At 35.3% G+C, this 12,447-nt stretch overlaps 1 protein-coding gene across 2 annotated transcripts in view; it reads left to right on the top strand.

Moving 5' to 3' along the window:
• Window positions 1-12,447, top strand: part of DACH1 (dachshund family transcription factor 1) — a 337,708-nt gene that overhangs the window by 114,168 nt on the left and 211,093 nt on the right. The window lies entirely within an intron of this gene.

Genomic DNA, 12,447 nt, shown 5'->3' with positions numbered 1-12,447 from the left:
CCTTGTGTTTTGGTATGGGAATTACGCCGTGAAAATCATAGTTTAGTTTACTGGGAGATCTTTTTTTGTTTTTGTTTTTTAAATTAATTTGTGTCTGTATTGTGTATTTTTACAGAGTACATTTTAAGTACTGAAATGACCTTATATCCTTAAGAATGTCTAGTTCCAATTCTTGTTTTATGTTTTGTAGATCTTTTTTGTTGGGTCAAAAGTAAACCAAGTTTAGCCAAATGGAGTTTTATTTGTTTACTGGAATCTGTAAAAACCAAAAAGACAATTAATTTAGAGTAACATTTGGTGAACTAGCTCAACCCTGAAATTTCTGCAGTTGCGTTAGCTGGAAGCTCTGCGTATGATGTTTTAAGAGACTTCAAAACTTGACATTAGCTTCACCTTTTCAAGTGCTTCTGTAAACCATTTGATTTTTTCCTGTGTTTTGTCTGAGAGATTTTTACAAAATGGTTTGAAGTTTTCTGGGCCTGTAAACAAGTTCTAAGATGTGATATTCCATCCGTTGTCCCATGTTACAAGCTGTTTTGCGGTTGTTACTGCATCTGCGTATAGCAGCTGTCTGGTTTATCTCTTAATCACATTACTTTGTAAATTACTATTTTAAAAATACTCTCTGAATTATGATAATTTATGGAAAATATGAAAATAATATAGCCCAAAATCATTACATGTTAAAAACTTCTTTCTGTATCACATTTCATGGCAGCAAGTCAAAACACATGAAATAAAAAAAAAATTGCAAGAGAAAAGAAGAGCTCATGTCTACATCTGTGCATAACTGATCATGTCTGACAGAAACATAGATGATGTTAAACTTCCCAAGAGCAGCATATACTGACAGAGATGTGTGAAAAATGGAACAGTATCTGCCGTATTTTCTCTGAGTGAGATGGGAAGATACACCAGGCTTTTGAGATGAAGGTTACATATTTTCCTGGCGTGAAAGTGATTCAAAGAGATGCAGATAATTTTAAATGTACTGATAAACTTGCTTACCTTTTAATCATATTCTCTGTATATTTCATTGAACTCTCCTGGAGCTTTTTATACTCACTGTATATAAATTGATATTGTTGCTCTTCTGAAAAGCTGGAGGTTGATTTAAAAAAAGAAGTTAAATTTGCTTTAATGTAACATGCAGCAGTTTTTTCCCCCATCTCCTCCATTTAAGTTGGAACAGATTCAAAGCTGGTTTAAAGGAAATGCATAATGGAATGCTACTTACTCCAGGAACTTTTCCACCTCAGAAGAAGAATTAGTAAGTGTTAAGATTGAGAGGCTACTCTGTGCAAGGCAAAGCAGCTCAGAGTATAGATTCCACCACTTTATGCTCCCCCTTGACTTTAGGCTAAAGTACAACCAGTGAATTCAATTTTTTGAGAGCAAGGGTGAGACTGAGCTTGCTTAATCTGTAGTGTACAGTATAAATGTCTACATCTGAGCTCGTCATCTAGACTCCGCATATAGTCAGCAGAAAGAAATTCTTCAGAGCAATTAATGTCATCCTCAGATAGGCATAGAAAATAAGTCAAGTGAATTGTGACACAGAAGTGCTTATTTCTCAATATGTATTACAAAAAGATCATAGAGTGACAAACTTAGATGGCAACATCTGCATTTTAAGTGTCTACATTTAGGGAAGATAAGAGGTCTTTTTATTGACCTGTCTGTGAATGAACTGTACACTATATGTTTGTTAAAAAGCATGTACACTTTTTTCTGTATGTTGAAAATGTGAAGTCAGACTTTCTAAATAATACTGAAAGCATTATCCATGTTAAATATTATCTGTGTATTCTAAACCACTATCAAAATATCTAATCTTCACTTTTAATAAAACCTTTTTGTAAAGCATTCAGAAGGTTTTTTTATGTCAATGGTTCAACTGGTAGATAGCAATTTTTATTGCTGTATGTCTCTTTCTGGCTCTCAGACAGAAAACTTGTTCCTTCCTCATTTCATTACCTGAAATTGTAGTCATTCTTTCTTTTGCTCAGAATAATTAATTTAGAAAAGCATTATCTGAAGAACAGATTTTTTTTGCAGAAGTATTAAGTGTTTCAGTAGGTAACTGGAAATTTTATTTCATGGTGGATTATTTTAGACAAAGAGCAGAAGTTTTACATGAGCTGTATTCATGAAATTTCTGTGATCAGTGAAATATATATACTTGCTTTTCACCAAGGGGCTCACTACATCTTTGAAATGCTCTCCAGGCTTGGGGCAGTAGGCAGCAATACCACTTCAGAAGAAACCTGAAGGTCAAAACCCTATTAGTTGAAGAATAGCTTAAATAACCAGTGAAGGTAGGGATGGTATGGTTAAGCATAGAAATGGCTATATGTTCCCTTTTCTAAGCTCTCCTAGAGGAAAGGAAGACTACGTTGTGTGATTGAAGTAGCTTGAAAATGATTAACACCTTAAGTTGCCTCAGCCAGAGATGATCAAAGTCTTAACATCTCAGACAGTGCCACCACTAATACTTCCCTTCAAGTAAATCCATTTTGTGTAAGAGTAAGTCAAAGACATAGCCTTCTTTCCTGTTGTCTGCAAGTGTTCTTCCTTTCTGTACCCCTAGTGGGAAGAATTAGAGTTTGACCCTACTTGCTCCCTCCTAATACTCTATGAATTCATGAAAAGCATAGTGTAAGTACAGCATTGAGTGCTTTAAGCTCAAAAAAAAAAAAAGAAAAAAGAAAAAGATAGCATGCATAGCAACCAAGTCATCAGAGTTCACAGGCCTAATCTGTGCTGTTGTTGAATGCTTTTGGTAAGTTCTGTTTCGTGGTTTCCTTCGGCTGAAGTCATTCATCTGTGTGTGTCACTGCCTCTGAGTGTGTATGTGTAGTATGAATCTACTATGATACTACCTGTCCTACTGTGTAATACGCTATTTTGGCTGTTTCCAAAACTGTAAGTATTGGGAAATTACGACTTGCTATTTAAGTTACATTATTCTTTTAAAGTATAGAAAGATATTATATACTATATACTTTACTAAAGTATAGACCTTTCTAACCATTGGCATTAGGGTTTCTGAAAATTGATTGACTTAACAGAGACAGGTTTAAAGCTGTGAGTGAAAAGATATTTGAGAGATTAAAGCCAGCAGTGGAAAGTCTGTAGATCTGTGACTTTGAGGGGGATGCGTAGATGAACAGAAAAATTCAACATGGTGAATGGAGAATCTCTGTACTAGTTTTTGCTCACAGCATCTCTTTCAAAATGTTATGTTCGAGATATTACTTTTATGAAATTGCTTTTCTTGTGCACTGTATGTTGTGCTATGTTTGAAGTCCCTACAGGGACTTCAGTTTAATAACTGTGCTGTAGATCTTGTTCAATTCGTTATAACTAAATTCATTCAAATATTTGGGACTGTTGCTTTTGGTGGTTGCTGTTGCTGTGCTCAGTTCTGACTCATGCATATGGAATTCAGAGGTTTAAATAGTTCATATGTCTGTACTTTGTAGAACACGTTTGTAGCCTAAGAGGATACAGTTTAATGCTCTTTGGGACTTTCTGGGCCCCTTGTGTTTCTTACTGTCTTTGCTTGTTAAGATTTCTCTGGAGATAGGCAGCTTCCGCTTAGAGAGTGTGGTAATTGTTGACATTCCATAGGTAGGCGTGATGAAACCTTCAGCACTATGTACTACGTTAGACTGTCACCTGACAAAGAAGTTTTCTCTGCAGATGATGTATATCATCACAGCCTCACTTCTCGTTTTAAAATTCAAGCCATCATCAATACCCCAAACCTAACTTTTGAATGTTTGAAATAACAGAAGAGGGAAAGCTGTCCAGAAGTTCAGAATAAAAATGAATTGGTGTCTTCCATGTTTGGTAATCAGGATTACAACTTTTGCTGTAAGCTTCTTGTGCCTTATATGAGTCATTGGTACCAAAGTTTTTCCACAATCTGTTTAACTGCTGTGGTTTTAGGAAGATGGAGAAGGAGGTCATTTGTCTTTTCAAGACTGTTTTGAATATTTCCAAGCCCTCTGCTTAAAGGTTGTTATTTTAGCGGTAATCATAATCATATAACATGCTTCCACGGAGAGCACTTACGTTGTATAAATGCGCAAACATGGCATCTGCATGTGCCCATGTATTGTAAAATGACATGCAGCAGCATTCGTTACATTTCCAATTTAATACAGCTTACCATTTCTGCAGCTGCAAATAAATACTTGGGTGAGTTTCAGTAATGCTTGACAGGAAAAAAAGGATCAATATAAAGAAGCTTTTTTTGGAAGGAAACTGATTTTACTAATTGTGACATGAATTGATGCTTCATCCAATCTATTGCTAACAGATTTAGTGTGATTCAGTTAGGATTTAGTTGTGATACATTAATACCTGAGTAGCTATGTAGTAGTTGCAACATAATTTGACATTAGACATTACTCTTTGAAGAACCAAATCAAATGTAATTTTCTTATTCTTTGCAAAAATAATCATCTCTAAAGACAGTTTTACATATTAGCAAACTTTCTTTAACCCAGTAGCCCACTTACCTAAAGTCTAAGCACAGAATTGCCCGTGTTTATATATATTGACATAAACTGTAAACCGGATAGTTCAATTATCTACTAAAAAATGATCTTTCATTACCACTGTCTCCTTTCTTGTTTTGAATCTCCCCACCATTTTCAGTGAAACTCCATCATTTTATAAGTAATAAGTGATATTGAATGAATCCTGTTTAATAGTAATATGTAACGAAGAATTAATGTCAGTATGTAGTTTGATTTGCTGTTTAATTTCCATTCAGTTAAAGCTCCAGCAGTGTAAGGACAGCAAAAATGCCTAGAAGAGAGAAAAGAGAAGGTGGCTGAGGTGGAGGTGCCTATGATTTAAAACTTCCCCAAAGTTCGCTAAAAAAAGAAAATTCTTCTCATTCAAGATGCATCTAGTCAGCCTTGGGCTCTTTAAACTACAAAGAAAGTTTAAAGCCATATAACTTTTTTATTTTCACTGTGAATTCAGGATCATAATTTAGTTTTCATTCAGAATCTAGTACTTGGAAAAAATGGAGTCTTGAGTTATTTTAAATTATGTCTTTTTGCAGCTGACTATGATGGCATGGAGTAATAATTAACAAATACAGATGAAATGACTGTTCTAACGACATGTAAGATTCTAGGTATTTTAGGATCATGTGAGGGTATGGAGACGTATTCAACTGGTATTTTTAATTTCAGTTAAGATGGTCACTCTGTGAATAATGACTTTGTATATACTGTAATTGCACCTGTGTAAATGGATTCCTTCAAAAGGAAAACAGGATTACATAACCCCTGAAGAAGTTTCTAGCTTTGTATATATTTTTGAAAATTTGAGGATTAGATTAGGATTACATGTAAATTGTAACAGAAATAAATAGCAAAGCAATGTGTGGCCTTGATAACCAAGCAGTCCAATCTGTTTCTCAAATTCCATCTCTCTAATTATTTAAAGCGTGTAAAGTTTTTGCAAGGAAATGATAATGTTTTGGTGAGGTTACAGGAACTCCCATGAAATGCACTTTCAATCCTAACTTGTTTTAGTAAAGATTTTATCTGAAAATTTCATAGGTGTTTGAACCAGCTCCAGCATTTAAATCTCACTGGCACTGGATTGGCATCCACAGGAGGGGTTTTGTGCTTCAGCAGGTATTATCAGACCAGAACTTCTGTCTTGCAGACATTCATGAGCTAATGAAAAGGAAGGAAGAAGGTGTTATATCTATACAGATTGGAAAATAATTAACAGGAATGGAGAAAGGGAAAGCTTTTTCTTTTATATCAGCAATCGAGGTGCCTACATATCCTAGGTCTAGTGCCTTTACGTGTAACATGAAAAGATGATCTGTGTTTTTTTGTTGCTCTATCTGGGTGGTTCAAGAGGAATAATTTCCTCTTTTCCATATACTTAGTGCTATGTTTACCCTCCCCAGCCTCCTTCCCTCATATTTACAGAAAAGTGGGAGAGAAAGAGAAAGGGGCAGATAAACTTAACAGTTAAGTAGGCCGAAGAGACACGAAGCAAAATAACTATTTATTTACAAACCTTTTTTGTAACCACATATTCCTACAGATTTATTTCTTCTATTTTTCTAGATTCATACCACCTACAAGAAGTTGTACCTCCCCTCTCTTAGGTTTTCAGAGGCATAAGCCTGTTTCTGATACATGTTTTAAAAATCTTTGCTGTAATCATGGAAATAGGTAGGCTGATCTTGTGCATAGGCTGATCCCTCTTCCCCAGATATCCAAGAAAGGCTGAATGAGGCTTTTCCTCAATCCAAAAATCATACCCAAGCTTGTATTTTGAGGTGTACGTTTAAATGACAAAGTGAAAACGTTGACAAATATAAAGGGGGAAGTTTGAAAAACAAACAGCCCAGAATAATGTTAAATAACTCTCTTTTTATTCCATTGCCCTTATTCCACTGAATTCAAACCACATTCGATTGTGATGATGTAAAATGTAACAATTCAAAGAGATTTTGGAAGATGATCTATTTTATAGCGGTAGGCAAAGTCCAATATTGAGTTTGGAGTCATGTTTGGTCCAGGACACATTTGCTTGTCTTTTGTATCTTTTTGGAATTGGAATAGTTTTTCAGATGAGCTATTTCTTATCACTGAGATAGATGCTTGTAGTAGACTAGTCATGAAAGTACTGTAATAAGTTGATTTGTCCTAGATTTATACTTTCAGACTCAGACAAAGTTAATACAGTTAATTTTAACAACTATAAAGATTTGGAGGTGTTAAACTAAAAGAGGTTCTGTAGTAATTTATTGCTGTATAGTAATTTATTGCTGTTTATCTCAAAATCTCTTGCAGAATTAAATTTAGAAATATTTTGAGTAGATTTTACATAAATAAGAAAGTCACTTGTAAGATCTGTTGAGAATTTTATGAAGTGACTCCCATCTGACCCCGGAGCCAAGAAGCTGCTCCATAGGTGATGCTTTTTATTGGACTGCGTTTGAAGAAGTCGCAGCTTTGTTCCCACTGTCTTTCATTTCAGCGCGAACATACTGAGGTAGTTGGTTGCTTTACAAAGCTTTAAGTAGAAAAACTGAACAGGTGGTTTGGGTTCAGGAAATAAAATAAGCTATATTATTGTAGACAGGGAAAATTCTTTTCTCATTACACACTACTTGGATAGAATTAAGCAGACAGCTCATGCTGAGAAATTTGAAACTCGGAGAATGCAACAGTTTAAAAGACAGACAATAAATGCGGTAGTAATTCAGGGATGAACCTAAACAGTCTACAGTAGAGCAGCTAACTGAAAATAAACAAACCGAAATAACAAAAAAAATCCCTCTTATGTTATCCTTGACAATGGAAATCTATTTTATAAACCAAGCATAATGATGACTTCATTTCTCTGATTAAAGTTAGTCATCTGTTTATTTTTCCAGGGTTAGTTAACTTTATTCGCATGGGATTATGTTAGTAATTATGTTTAGAATGAAATCTCTCTTCATTTTTAAACAGATTTGGGGGAGGAGAGAAGAGAAAAAATATTTGTTTGCCACTCAGTAATCCAGTCCAAATGTTCAACAGTCCCTCTGTGGCAAGAGGCAGCATATGACTTTTAAGCTAGACTTGGTGCTGAACACATTTGAACAATAAAACCTTAGATCACTAATATTTGAAGTATTTATTTCTAATTTGCTCACCATCTGCTCCGAGATTCTTTGGTTTATATTACACGTATTTAAAGGCCCCAATACGTTTTATATTGAAATTAAAAAATTTTCTGTGAACTTGGTGTGGGAAGTAGCCCTACAAAGTGTTGCATATACTCTCTAAGAAGTTCAGAAATGTTTTGTGTTGGATTTTTATTGTTTTATAGCTTATCATCCTTTTATTTGTTAAACATAACACTTTGTGGAGAAAATGGCAACTTTATTTTGGTATTTTTATGCTACTTTTTTACTAGGTAATTAACAGTATAAAATGAGCCGATATATTTAGAGAGAGCCTTAAGAGTAATTTTAGACAGTGCTGATACATTCATATATTTTAATTTAGAAACTCCCAGACATGAATGAGTGTTATGCATTAAATTCAGCACCTGATCACATGCATGTTGGAAGGTATCCAGAGACTGGGTGAGCAAAGACTGCTGCTTCCTAGTTGTGCCACTGAAATTAAGATTAACTCCCTAGAGAAGACAATTGAATTAATACAGCATGTTTTATGTGCAACAAAAACAAACTTATCTGTATCACTACTTTGCCTACAACTTTCAAAAGTGCAGCCAGGTACACACTGCAGAGGCTGTAAATAAGCTGATTTTTCACATTAAACATTTGTTGTCTCTTCTTAATTATATTTTAAAGTTAAATTTTAATGGTTTAGTTATGTGCACATTACCATTACACTCCAAGAGAAATATTCTGACTTAATACTGATGGCTTTTTTAAGTGATAGATTTATAATTTGGTATTTTTTCTCATTGCTTAGGTTTTTTATTAAGCTCAGCTATGCAAATTAGTGATGTTAAACAGAAAAAACAAATCCCGAAAATACTAATAATTTTATTTTAGCTCCGATGTGTGCATTATGCATTTATATAAAGAAAACATTCATGCCATATCATTAGCAAACAAATAATAATCAGTCAGACATGAAGTATGATTAAAAGACAAGAAGATTTTATGATGAAGACAGGAGAAATAATAGAAATTTGCAGAAGGGCTGTTGTTGTATCTTGTAAGGAATAGCTAGAAAATTAGATTAATCAAGGAGCAGACATTTGGAAGAAAGTTTGTGTGAATGCCTGACAGTCTTGCTCTTTCCCTCATTTCAAATGTTGGCAGGGTAGCATGCAGCTCCAAGGGAAATGTGCTCCTTTCATACTTGAGTAATTGATGAATTGTATGCAATATGCAAATGAGAATCCATAAATCTTATGAATGACAGCTTAATTTATGTGAGCCTTAATGAATGCAGGATTAGATTTTAATTAAATATCCTCAAAGGCACCCTGAGTAGTAGGTTTTTTTAGGCCTTGTTTTTTTGAAGACTTGTTTCACATGCAGTGCATTTTATGAAAGAAGAAAATCAGGCAAAGAACTTAGTAGAAATGTTCTTATGTTTTAATCATAAGCATTGTTGTGTTTTGTGAGGCAAACAGTACTTCAACTGATAATAAGCATTTAACAAAATATCTACAGATCTTTTTTGTACTTCCTACACAATTTCCCAAATTTGATTACCTTTAATTGCTGCTGGCTTCTGATATTGTATGCTATTTTTAATTACAGGAAAAGTTATTAAAACTTTTCCAAAAATAAACAGTATCTGCAGAAGAGTTCATTAAAGTTTGATTGGCTATATGAATGTTTTAAATGCTAAATCTAATTCCACTAAAATAAGGTGTTCCCACCCCATTTTGAAAATTGCATCTCTAGACAATACATAATGAGATAAAATGATAAATAACACAGAAGGTTGTAAATAACATTTAGCAAGCAGAATTCTAAGATAAAAGTGTTCTGCAACAGTGCCTGCTATTCCCAGCTGTCTTTGGAATAAGGGGACTGATCCTGTTCCTCTCACACCTGTTTTAAATTAGCCACTAAGAATGTGGCTAGAATCTGCTTGAGTTGGGAGAGAAAGCTGAGCAAACTTCAGAAATGCAGGCATTGAAGTTGTGCAAGATGTGGTTCCTCAGCCTTATTTCACTGATTGAGTTTGTCTGTGTTACTTGGTAGTGTTTATACGGCCAATCCACCAGTCCCTTCAGGTAATGTTCTACTGTCCTGTATGTGATTCTTGCCTTTTGATAAGAGTAAAGGCAAGAGCCTCCATTTATTAGCAAGATCTGATTTTTTTTTTTTTTTTTTTTGTGGTGTTTACAGCTGTCAACGGTGAAAATTGTTTCTTTCAAAAAAACCCCAAAAACCTCTTTCTGTTGACAATTGTAATTTCCCTGTGAAATTCAACATCTTCAAAAAAATCCAGAAACTCATCATTTTTCCTTCCAGCTGCAGCAGTTTATCAGTAACTGCTTTTCCAACTTTGTTCGAATAGAGAAGATTCTTCCTCCTCAGTATCTCATGGGTGCTGCTCTTCAAGGCTTTTGTCCACACTCCGACTGCGGTAATGGCAACTGGGGTGATCTCGCTGGTTCTTTTAGCTGAAGTAGTAGCAAGGACATGGAGAAAGGTAAGGAAGAATTAGTCTTTTCTGGTTAGTGAGTAGGTATAGAGCAGACCTGCACATCTTCTCATCTCTGAGATGGACCTCTTCAAGTCAGCTGTGGGCAGGTGTGGAGAACCTCTGGGAAAAGTGGACTTTGTCACAGTGCAGCAGTGCTTACTTCCTCTGGATGCTCCTGCATAGCTGGGAGCATAAATAAAAAGCTAGACAAGAATGTCAGTAAAAGAAGGGGTAGGACAAATTGACAAGATGAATCCCAAGGGCCCAGTGGCATTCTGGTTTAAAGGGAAGTCAGGTATGAAATAGCTGAACAATTAATGCAAAGATGTAAACCTCCTGCTTAAAACATTATTGGTGTCGGTGGAACGGTGGCAAATATGATGCTCAAAAAGGGTCTGGGAAGTCTGGATCTATACTTCACAAGTAAGTAGAAAGAATAATGCTAATGGGCATTAGATAAATATGATATACTGGGGAAGAGTCAACACTGCTTCTGTAGATGGAAATTCTAAAAGGATTAATGAATACGCAAGAAAAGGCTATCCAGTTGATAAAACTTACTTGGATTCTCAAAAAGCTTTTAGCAAAGTTCCTCAGCAGGGAAATCATGCTGCTATGGGGCATTTGGAAAATACCTGATTAACATACAGGAAACTAACCATTTTTTCTTTGTTTTGTTCGCTAGTTGAGAAGGATCACTACTGAAGTCTCATGTTGGTCTGTGTTAAGACCTAAGTTTTTCAGTATCTTCATAAACAGTATGGTAACAAAGGGAAGTAATAGTGCATTAAAAATCAAGCATTAGAACTTTTCTGACTAGAAAAAAGATGAGTGGTGCTGAGGAGCAGAGAGAGCAAGGGAGGAAGGGTAACATAGAGGTTTGTAAAACTGGCAGTGGAGAAGGAAGGTCAGAAGAGAGTATTCTTCTAATAAGAGAACTAGAGGTCATCAAATGAAACTAACAGAGGGTAGATTTAACAAAAAAAATTGAGTCACTGCTTCAGACAATTCATACTTAAGTTGCCAGATACACTGCCACAGGACATTGTAGGTGCCAAAATTGATAGAGGTTCAGAAAATTATAATGAAAGTTTAGGTAAGAGGAATCCATCAAAGACAGTAAAAGACCACTGCACAACGTTCAGGAAATCTCTGGGATGCAAATTACTGGGGACTGGGAATATATCCTGATGCTGTATCACTTATGGTTTTCCTTTTCTATAAATCTTTGTTAGGCAGGTGGTACTGGTCATCATCAAAGACAGGATACCCAGGTAGATAGGTTTTTGCTTTCACCCAGTATGGAAGTTCTTTGGTTACCGTGATATGTGTTGCAGCCCTTGTGTATCCCTAGAGAAATGCATGGGATATAAAGAGAAAATGTAGAGCATTTGTAATTGAGCGTGCACTGTGAAAATTCTAACAAGCAGATGAATTCTCAAATTTTTTGATGGGGAAAGGAAAAGAGAAAGTGGGACTGGCATGAAGAACAGCATATTTGGAAAAGAATATATTTGTTGACCACTATCCAGATATAGATTATTGCTGTCTGTAATTATCAAGACACAGTTAACAGGTCTGGCAAATGCTTAAGTAGGAAGTTTGAATGGATATTTGATACCAAATTGGAGTGTAGATGACAGGTATTTTTGGAGAGCTGGGAAAAAAAAAGGGAAGAGCAAGAGGTAAAAGTGATTTTCATTTATATTCCCTCATTCTCCTTTCCTAAAATGGAACCTAGATATGCGTCCTTTTCAGAACTGTAAGAAATTTGCAGCACTTTTATGTTTTAAGGACAGGTGTCAGACGACATCTTTTTTCAGTTGTTTTATCTGAATGCTGACATTTTCTTTTCACAAACTTCAAATGGTGACTGTGACAACAAAAGGGTGTATGAGTCCATTCAGTTCCATGAAGAACTTAAATAAGCAGCTCCAGTAATGAGCCCATGTGTGGTAATAGTTTATTAGTTCATGAACTAGCAAAAGGGAAGATGATGCTTTTTCTATGAGCATAGCTCTTTACAGCAAGTACATTTAATTCAGCAATGTCAGCGTTACACAGCCTGTATGGGCTACGTCAGACATACATACTTTTATAATGTCAGTTAGGCTGGGCTTTACAAATGAGCTTTGAATGATTGCTTACTGTTACTTGCCTAGAGACTCCATTCTGGCTGGCGACTTCCATTTGTGAAATGCAAGTGATGGTTAGAAAGAAATGAAAAAAAAAAGTCCCAACTTTTATACTGAGTTAGTTAACA

The sequence above is a fragment of the Gavia stellata genome, chromosome 1 (genome assembly GCF_030936135.1).
Source record: "Gavia stellata isolate bGavSte3 chromosome 1, bGavSte3.hap2, whole genome shotgun sequence".
In the NCBI taxonomy this organism is placed as follows: domain Eukaryota; kingdom Metazoa; phylum Chordata; class Aves; order Gaviiformes; family Gaviidae; genus Gavia; species Gavia stellata.
The sequence above is the reverse complement of the archived record's forward strand: the minus strand, read 5'-3'. Positions and strand labels throughout refer to the sequence as shown.